Below are 9641 nucleotides of genomic sequence, written 5' to 3'. Positions count from 1 at the left end.
ATGACATGGTTTAATATGTTGCACTGGGTATTGGGGGAAAGCCTGGCACAATCCCTTGTGATTTTTGTTCATCTGTTTCATTGCCTTCACAAGTTTCAAATCACCTATTAGATATTGGAGCTGCAGCTGCAAGCTAACGGTGATTACAATCCCAAAGCCATTTTTCATTGGCATGCTAATTGTTCTATTGAACACTATAGCAATTATTTTTCATTTATATCCAACACTTTTGCTGTAACCAACCACTAATGTTTAATGATGTGAAACCTTGCAAAATGTTATATATACAGAAGTAATTTAGAACATTTTCTGCACCTTTAACACAGTTACACAGAAAACACATGCACACAAATAGTACTTCAATTGTACTATTACTATTATTGATGCTGTTAAAACAGTCGTATTAAAGTTTCCAAATTATTATTATTATTTATTGATTGATTGATTTATTTATTTAATGACATACTGTAGGCCGTACATCTTCTACAGTCATTAGATTAAAATATATTGCCTTACAACAGTTAATACAGAATAAGAAAAATAATCCACAATCTTTGCTTTAATAAGTTTTAATTAGCTTAGTTCTATGGTTTACAGAAGGTTTATCATTAGGTTTATCATCAGGAATGCATTAGAATACTGGCATGTATTACATTTCATATTTGCATCCCAATGAATTTATGCAAAAAAAAAAAAAAAAAAGTAAACTTGTAAAGCAAACCTGATCTTACAACTTGATCAGCAAGAGAAAAAACCTGCAAACAAACAACACTGTCTTTACTAAAACTATTTTACTAATAAATAATGCAAAATATGAATTTGGCACATACTAAGAAAAATGGTTCATGATCTCCACCATATATTATTCTAATTTGAACAATTACATATTCTGAGATACCAAGATATTTAATACATGGCTATGTATTGCCCATACTGCAGTGCATCGCACTCTGAGGATGCACAAAGCAATAGCCTAGGCCACTTTTTTGGAAGGGTTGTATCAAATAAACAAGGGTTGATGGAAAGCTTAAAAAGGGGGTGGTAGTCATAGAAAATCATGGGCATTTCATTTCCATCTCAAAAAAATGCTAATAACATTTCCATACACCTCCACAGTTATGGACCAGGGATACACGTTTCTTAATTACCTTGCTAGTTGTCTTGTAATTACATGCTATTTCCCACTGCAACTTTTTAAAATGTTTTTTATGACAGTTATAAAAGTCATAGAAGTTTATTTCCTCTTTCAAGTCCAATACCAAATAGCCTACATTAACCCAAAAAATCAAAGCAAGTTCATTGCATTTTTGGAGCACGTCTATTGGACTTGAACAGCTTCCAAATATTTTTTTTTTAATCTTTCCCATTTTTTAGGATCTAATTTTCTGAACAGCTTCCTAAAGTGCAACACTGAATATGTATTATGAATGCAAAATATTGCTTCTAAATAAACAATTATAGCCCACTAATTAAAATAGGATTTGGAAGTGAAATTATATACTATATGAGTGTTTGGTTGCTGTCATTGACATACAAATTATTCACTTTCCTTTAAATTGAGACACCTCCAGTATCTGCCTTTTAAACCATTAAGTGTGTCATACATTAATCATTTTTATGCTTAATGTTTTTTTTTTTAATGAATACATTATTTTATATTTAAGCTTTTTTAATACATCTAAGAATTATTATTATTATTATTATTATTATTATTATTATTATTATTATTATTATTATTAGTAGTAGTAGTAGTAGTAGTAGTAGTCGTAGTAGTAGTAGTAGTAGTAGTAGTCTTGTACTAGTATTATTAGTATTATTATTATTACTATCACAGTAGATGTTAGGTCCTAGCTTTAGCTTCATAGGCTACTTTTCTGGTGTAAAGCAAATGGTTTCAAAACTGAAAAATGAATCAGTGATATCTCAATCTTGTTAGAATTTGTGTTATTTCAATTTTTTAAAAAATGTAATTCAACAGGAGAAGTGGTAGATTTTAGTTTTCCATTTTCTGTTTATAAATATGACAGTCAGCTCAGGCAAAAGCAGTTGTTGTTTTACCATGAGTTAGAGATTGTGGGACTAAGCAGAGGTTGTAATAGGGATTTGTAACTCAACTACAAAGAGAACATGCTGTAAACAACCATTAGCCTACAGTACAAAAATAATACAAATAATAACATCTGCAATACGCTATTAATAGGCTGTATGTATTGGTTTCTAGCTGCAACTTTATGGTTAGTTTCCTGTTTTCATGAATGCTTCTTACACTTTGTGTGATTGTATAGATACAATATAAATCAAGTATCTTATTGGCATTGTAATGACCCAGTGTGATTACTTATTTTGTTCACAAGCTACCAAATGTATTTTTAACTACAGCACAATCTCAAGTGGGTAGTTTACTTACAGATTGTTGAGACATGGCAATTGATTGTCAACACTGGTTTCTTGTCCATTACTGGTGGTCTTAACTCACTAGTGACTTCTACTGGCAGGGTTCAAACTAGATTTCATATACAGCAAGGTTAAAAAGAATATAATTGATTCCTCTGACAACCACTTACCTCATTACCAAGAAGGAGAATCTTATTTATGGAATGATCAATATATTGAAACCCACAACCTCAAAAGTAATGTCATAACTTACTTATTATAAGGCTCCTGGTTGGCTATATTTGAAAGCACATTTAAGTCACATTAAGGGAATGCCATATACACAATAAAGTAATTCCATTAGAAACCATTCATAAGTGTGATAGATTGGTTGATAGCGCTTTTATGATTTAATCACTGATTCCATTTTGAAATATATGAGGACTAGATAGAGTTCCTCCTGTTTTCAGGTTTGTTTGTATATAACAGTGCTACGACATCACCGTGACGGACATTACAGTGACTGCCTATAACAGTGCTACGACATCACCGTGACAGACATTACAGCGACTGCCCATAACAGCGCTACGACATCACTGCGCCGAACTACAATTCAATTCCCAGAAGACTCTGCAAAGTTCACAAACACGTCACTTACCAGGAACTCCCCCCCGCTGCCCTCAGTATGCAGGTTTTAATATGACCTAGCAGTGTCAGTAAGATTCGTATTGCACAATTGCAAAGCAGTTGCATTCCAGGTTTTACTACCAGCCCTACATCCCATTTCTCAGAGCGTCCATTTCTCAAGGAAGAAATAAACAGTGGTTGTTGTTCCGCTATTTTGACCCCAAAACTGCCTCTGGTGTGTTTCTTTTGTCCTCCGCCACCCCAATATGTAGAAACGTTCGTTTGCCCGTTTGGCAGAGCACCTAAAAATGTAATCCTGTAAGGTGCTAGAGAATAGACTTATACCGTGTGTGTGTGTGTATATAGTGGTCATGCAAAGTTTACAAACCCTAGTTTATGGAAGCGTAACACCCTAAAATTAATGTTGAATACATGTATATAGTACATGTGTTTTTTTGTGTAAATATATGTAGATGGTACATTCCTAAAATCCCCCTATTCTTCTGTTTTCTAATATAAAGAAAGTTCCAAAACAAAAAACTGTCAGTTCAGCTTGTTACAGTTACTCACTGCTTTGTTTGTGTTGTGCTCATGTAGCCCTGAATAAACATATTTTCAAAGAAACAAAAAATCACCATTTAATGTGTGCAGCAGAAGCATACATTGGGATACTTTTGACAGACAACTGTGGATATTGGCTAATTGCAATAATAATAATAATAATAATAATAATAATAATAATAATAATAATAATAATAATAATAATAACTATGTGCCCAGCAAGTACATAAAGGGGAATTATTTGACTACAACATTTTAATTTCAGACAACAAAAGCAAACTCGCTCTGGATAAAAGCGTCATGCTAGAAAGAAAACAGTGGGCTCAGTAGGGATACTTGCTCTTATTAGGACTGAAGTCATTGTATTTTGTATCTTGATCTTAATTGTACTGTAATTCTTGATATGTATTTTTGGTATATAACTGTAAGTCGCCCTGGGTAAGGGCGCCTGCTAAGAAATAAAATAATAATAATAATAATAATAATAATAATAATAATAATAATAATAATAATAATAATAATAATACGCCAGGGCAGAGAAGCAAGCACAACAACAGCAGCGTCCTTTTACGAGACTGGTGAGTTGACTCTGTGGTGAACCCCGCTCTGACTGCGTCGTGTGTCTGAGTTCTTGGAAAGTGACACGTTTGTGAACTTCGCAAAGTCTTCTGGGAATTGTAGTTTGTCGTAGAGCTGTTATGGGCAGTCGCTATAATGGCCGGTGTGGTAATGCTCGTCACGGTGATGTGGTAGCACTGTTATGGGCAGTCGCTGTAATGGCCGGCGCGGTAACGGCCCCTCCGCGGTCTCGGATTCACTGTTATGTCATGTAACATGACTGTTATGTCATGGGGCAGCAGTGTGGAGTAGTGGGGCTCTGGACTCTTGACCAGAGTGTCGTGTGTTCAATCCCCGGTGGGGACACTGCTGCTGTACCCTTGAGCAAGGTACTTTACCTAGATTGCTCCAGTAAAAAAACCCAACTGTATAAATGGGTAATTGTATGTAAAAATAATGTGATATCTTGTAACAATTCTAAGTCGCCCTGGATAAGGGTGTCAGCTAAGAAATAAATAATAATAATAATAATAATAATAATAATAATAATAATAATAATAATAATAATAATAATAATAATAATAATAATAACATATTACCTGGCCATCTTTTGTACTTTTGTAGTAAATAACATGTGATTGTTCACGGCTCCTGTTGTCTTTTCAAGCCTCCTTGGAAACGAGATGTAAATTGCAATGTGTTCTCATCCTGTTTCAATAATGTAAAACTGAATTGAATCAATTGGATTTTTTCTCACACAGCAATGTCAAATCGATGCTGAATGCCCTTTTTATAATTATATAGCACATCTAAAACATAAAGGGAAAACATTTCAAAAACAAGTTAAAAAGGCCTTGATTACAATGGAAATCATGTTTTGAAATTGTATTAAATCTTATACTAACTGATCAACCTTTGCAAAAGATTTTAATAACTGCATAAACAAAGCACAAGAAACAGAAAAGTTAACTGTATAATTAGAAAGAATTGAAAGCAAAGCCTAAGTGTTAGGTCTGCTGTTCCTTTATTTATTCAGGTGTTAGGTTTCATCTTTGTTTGTGAACAATCTGGGATGTACAATGTGCAGGACTACTGTTATAAGCTGTAGAGAGGTGGACTTCTATGGAGAGACAGAAATGATTAAGAAATTAAAAAGCACCGTTCTTCTGAACTATGCTTTAGAAATACTGAAAGAAACTAAACGTTCTTTGACAAATATTTCAGCTAGAATTCTTTCTCTAAAGGTCATACAATTAGGTGCTATTATTTCACTGGAAACCAGAGTAAGATTGGGAGGCATATGGTAGGTCAGTGCATGTCTTTGGTCAGAAGACCAAGTTGCCCCTGGCTTGTTTCCGACCTGAGAAAATCCCTTGACAACTCTATTGATCATGGTAACACCCCTCCGGCTACTTGCTCTACATACATAAAACAACATTAAAGATTACACATCATTATAAAGTGTACACAGTAAAGAGGTTGGGGTGCACTATTCAGTGAATAAAGACTAACATGGATGGAACCAGAGGCTTCTTTTGCACCCCTTTGGATTATATGCAAGTAAATGTTTATTCCGTTTTCTTAAATATCACCCTTATGACCTCCGAGTGGTTCCTGTAGCCCCTGCCTGAAGTATATTGCTCGGATGATTGGAACAATCACTCCTACATATTGCTGTGAGTATTAGTGTATCTAGTACTGACAATGGTGCTTTATCCAGCCTTGTTTCTATACAAAATCCTTCTGTGAGCCAGAACATCCTTAGTTCTGTGGTTTTGTCTGCACCATACAGAAAGGAGGCTTACAATTAGGCTTTAATTAGAGATATTCCATCTATCTTGCAGGTTTTTGAAGGCTGGAACGGCTTGAGAAAACAATATGCCTCATGAATGCACATTTCTTTTTTGTGTGTGTACATTATTAGTGCATTGGGAAATCAGCGCACATTGGAAAACATCAGTGCATATTGGAATACATTTAAAATGTTATTGTCACAAAGAAATAAATGCAACACAGCTGTTATCTAATACATGATTTGCTACCTGGTCCCCTAATGCATCTTCTCCTTTGATCACTGAAGAAAGAAAGAAAGAAAGAAAGAAAGAAAGAAAGAAAGAAAGAAAGAACCTGTTGAAGTTCACTGTATATTAGTGGCATAGTAAAATGTTATCAAGTATAGAAAGACTTCTAACATGTGAAAAAATCCCTTGCAGGTTTATGGAAGTGAGATAAGTAGTTTTTATTAGGGTGCAGTCAATGTAAGCTCCAGGCTGCCTGTTCTCAGTTTCCTCCTGTGCCTTGTGGATACAATTGTGAGTTCAGTTACATTCCCCTCATCTTCTAGAATGCAGACTCTGTTTTTTTATTCAAACACTTAAGGCTCCAGGGAATGACGAAGATGCAGCAATTAGTAAAGTAAGAGCACTTTATAAATACACTGGTTAAAAAAAAGACCCTTCTGGTGGGGTCCTTTACTAAATAAAACAAGAAGACAAGCGTTGTCTCAACCTAGAATCCCTTTTCACTGAAGGTGTATACAGCCCGTAGCTGGTTGTAGGTCATATTCTCTAGTATAGAGAAGTGATGCCTTTAGTGCTTTGTGTAATGTTCTATTTGCTTTTGAAATAGTAGCAGTGAGTCTTAGCTAAGCAAAAGGCACCAATGACAAACAATCCTAAGAATCTAAAGCTTTGACTGTGTATTTGCCTAGGTGGAGAACGCAACTTTTTTTCCTCTAATATGTTGATAAGTCTATTTAGTTTCCTTGGATTTAGCTATTTATCCCATGGATGACATGAAACACATAAAATAATAGCAAAGGATGAAGAAGGAATTGTTTAGACACTTCAGCCATTTTTTAGTGCATCATAGACAAATTCATATTTTCATTCCACGGATTAAAAAAAAAAAAAAAAAAAAAACTAAACTCAGTTAATGCTTTAAATCATCGGGGGGAAAAATTAATAATATATATATTAAGAGTATTTCTTATGTTAATGTTGTGGCAAACCAAAAAGAAATTTGCAAATGTTTTCCATTGGTATGCATTATGGTAATGTGCATGAATGTGAAACACAGGCAATGAAGCATGGTTTGATTTAACATGGAATGCACTCAGAGTGTGAATAAGAATTTAAATAGTCTTGACTTTGTGGAATGGTAAGGGGATAGGATTAAGCAAATACCTTTATCATAAGTGTACATGACGGTTCATTATTGTAGGATACAGAATAATTTGCAATGTTTGTCTTTGCATTTCAAGTCATCAATAAGATACACCAAATATATAAGGAAATACTTTATAAGGTGGGAATGAATAGACTGCACTATTGGAACTATATTTTGTAACCCTTGATCCTAGTTGTGCTATATTAATAACTATGTATGTTGTTACACCAATAGACTCCACTACTGTGTATACTGTGAACTGCTTTTATTATTATTATTATTATTATTATTATTATTATTATTATTATTATTATTATTATTATACTTTGTTTTATTTTATAATACATAATATACATGTATGCTGATGGGATACACTTATTATATTGGTGTTATGCCTTATTAAGACACCTTACATATCATATTTCATTAAAGAAAAAAAAAAGCTATAAAGAAACTGTCAATGGTGTCCCTAAGCTGTCCTGTTATTGTGCTCTTATCTTATGACAAAGGAATTCATAACATTATAACATAACAGCAGATTCAATTAGTCTTTATAGACAGGTTAATTGATTGTCCTTCACTAAGTTTAAATACTCTAGGCTTTGGATGCCCAAGCATTGATTTGCACTGACATAGAATAGAAGAGCAGCTACTTTACAATATTATTTTTCTTTGTACAGAACCTAGTAATGTATTTTGATATTATTTAGACATTATTTAATACCAACACGCTGACTAAAAGTAGTACTAAAATATCTCTTTTAAAACTGTAGCATTAAAAAAAATATGAAATGCATGCGCACTGGACTAACTGTAACAGCTGAATGGATTTATTTTTGTGAAAAGAAAAGAAAATTGTTATTTCTTTAGCACTGGTATTAATAAGCAACCTATATTATTATTATTTATTTCTTAGCAGACGCCCTTATCCAGGGCGACTTACAATTGTTACAACATATCACATTATACATTATTCAGATATCACATTTATACAGTTGGGTTTTTACTGGAGCAAACTAGGTAAAGTACCTTGCTCAAGGGTACAACAGCAGTGTCCCCCACTGGGGATTGAACCCACAACCCTCCGGTCAAGAGTCCAGAGCCCTAACCACTCCACCACCTATAATGGTAACCAAGGCTGTTTTTTCACTAGTTTTACAAGATTAATGGTGCAATGCTCGCCATTTCTCTCTTTAAAAAGTAAAAAAAATGTAATTGTTGATTTATCAATATAGTTATCAACTGTTTAGGTAAAATGACAATCTAAACAATGGGTTTTCTTGCTTTTAATGAATATTTCTCTGTATTGAACTAAGTGAGCCCATATTTCAATGATGTCATCTAAATAGTGATGGATCTAAGTACTTCTGTTTAGATCATTAGCATACATCCTTTTGTGTACCAGGGTTATGATAACTCCATTAATGTATGACTAAATGGGTATTCATTTTCAGTCTACTTCCATTAACTTGATGGGTGTAATTCTCAAAGATTACTCTTGCATTTTTATTTCTGAATGAAGGAAACCACATTACAAAATCAGTGAGAGGCAGCAAACCAAAAGTTTGTTTGTTGTTAGTTTAATGTTTTATGTTTTATGCTTTCAGAGAAAACCATGCCCTGCGCTTATAATTTAATGAGAATGTATATTGTTAGATTAGTAAATGTAATAATACACAAAAACACCCAACCCCACTTAATCTACTTTTTTAAACTGTGGGAATATTTGTTATATTGTATAGCTCCCAAACAGGGGCCCATTTCACAAAAGCAACTTTGACCTAACCAGCATTGCAAGAGCATTGTAAGTGCAAAGTTTGCAAACTTCAGTGTTTCCCAAACACCACAGTGCATTACAACCTCCATGAACATGTCAAGATTACTCCAGATCACTCGTGAACTCAAGTAGTCGTTCAAGAGCGACTGGAGTTACGATGCTGTGCGGGAAACACTGCAGTTTGCAAACGTTGCATTTACGTCGGTCTTACAATGCTAGTTAGGTTAAAGCTGCTTTTGGGAAATGAGCCCCTCTTTGATTCAGTAATTTTTTTTTTCAAGAATAAGTGTGTAGCTTTTGGTGATGTCAGTCATTTGTCTTGAATCCATACAGCAAAGCCACCTCCATAACTGGTACTTACATGCATTTCATGTGACCAATTTGACCATGTAGTTGAAGAAATTTATGACACCTGTTTGAACTTTATTAGAAAAATGTGTTTACTTACATAAATACTTTTTTTCAAAAAACTTACACTTTTGTGCAATCTTGCGATTCTAACTAGTTAAAATTACCTGTTAAATTCAGCATGAATACGCCTGGCCGACTGCAATAATCAACATTGTACTATCTATTT

This window comes from Acipenser ruthenus, chromosome 18 (genome assembly GCF_902713425.1).
Source record: "Acipenser ruthenus chromosome 18, fAciRut3.2 maternal haplotype, whole genome shotgun sequence".
Lineage (NCBI taxonomy): Eukaryota > Metazoa > Chordata > Actinopteri > Acipenseriformes > Acipenseridae > Acipenser > Acipenser ruthenus.
Note: the sequence above shows the minus strand (reverse complement) of the source record.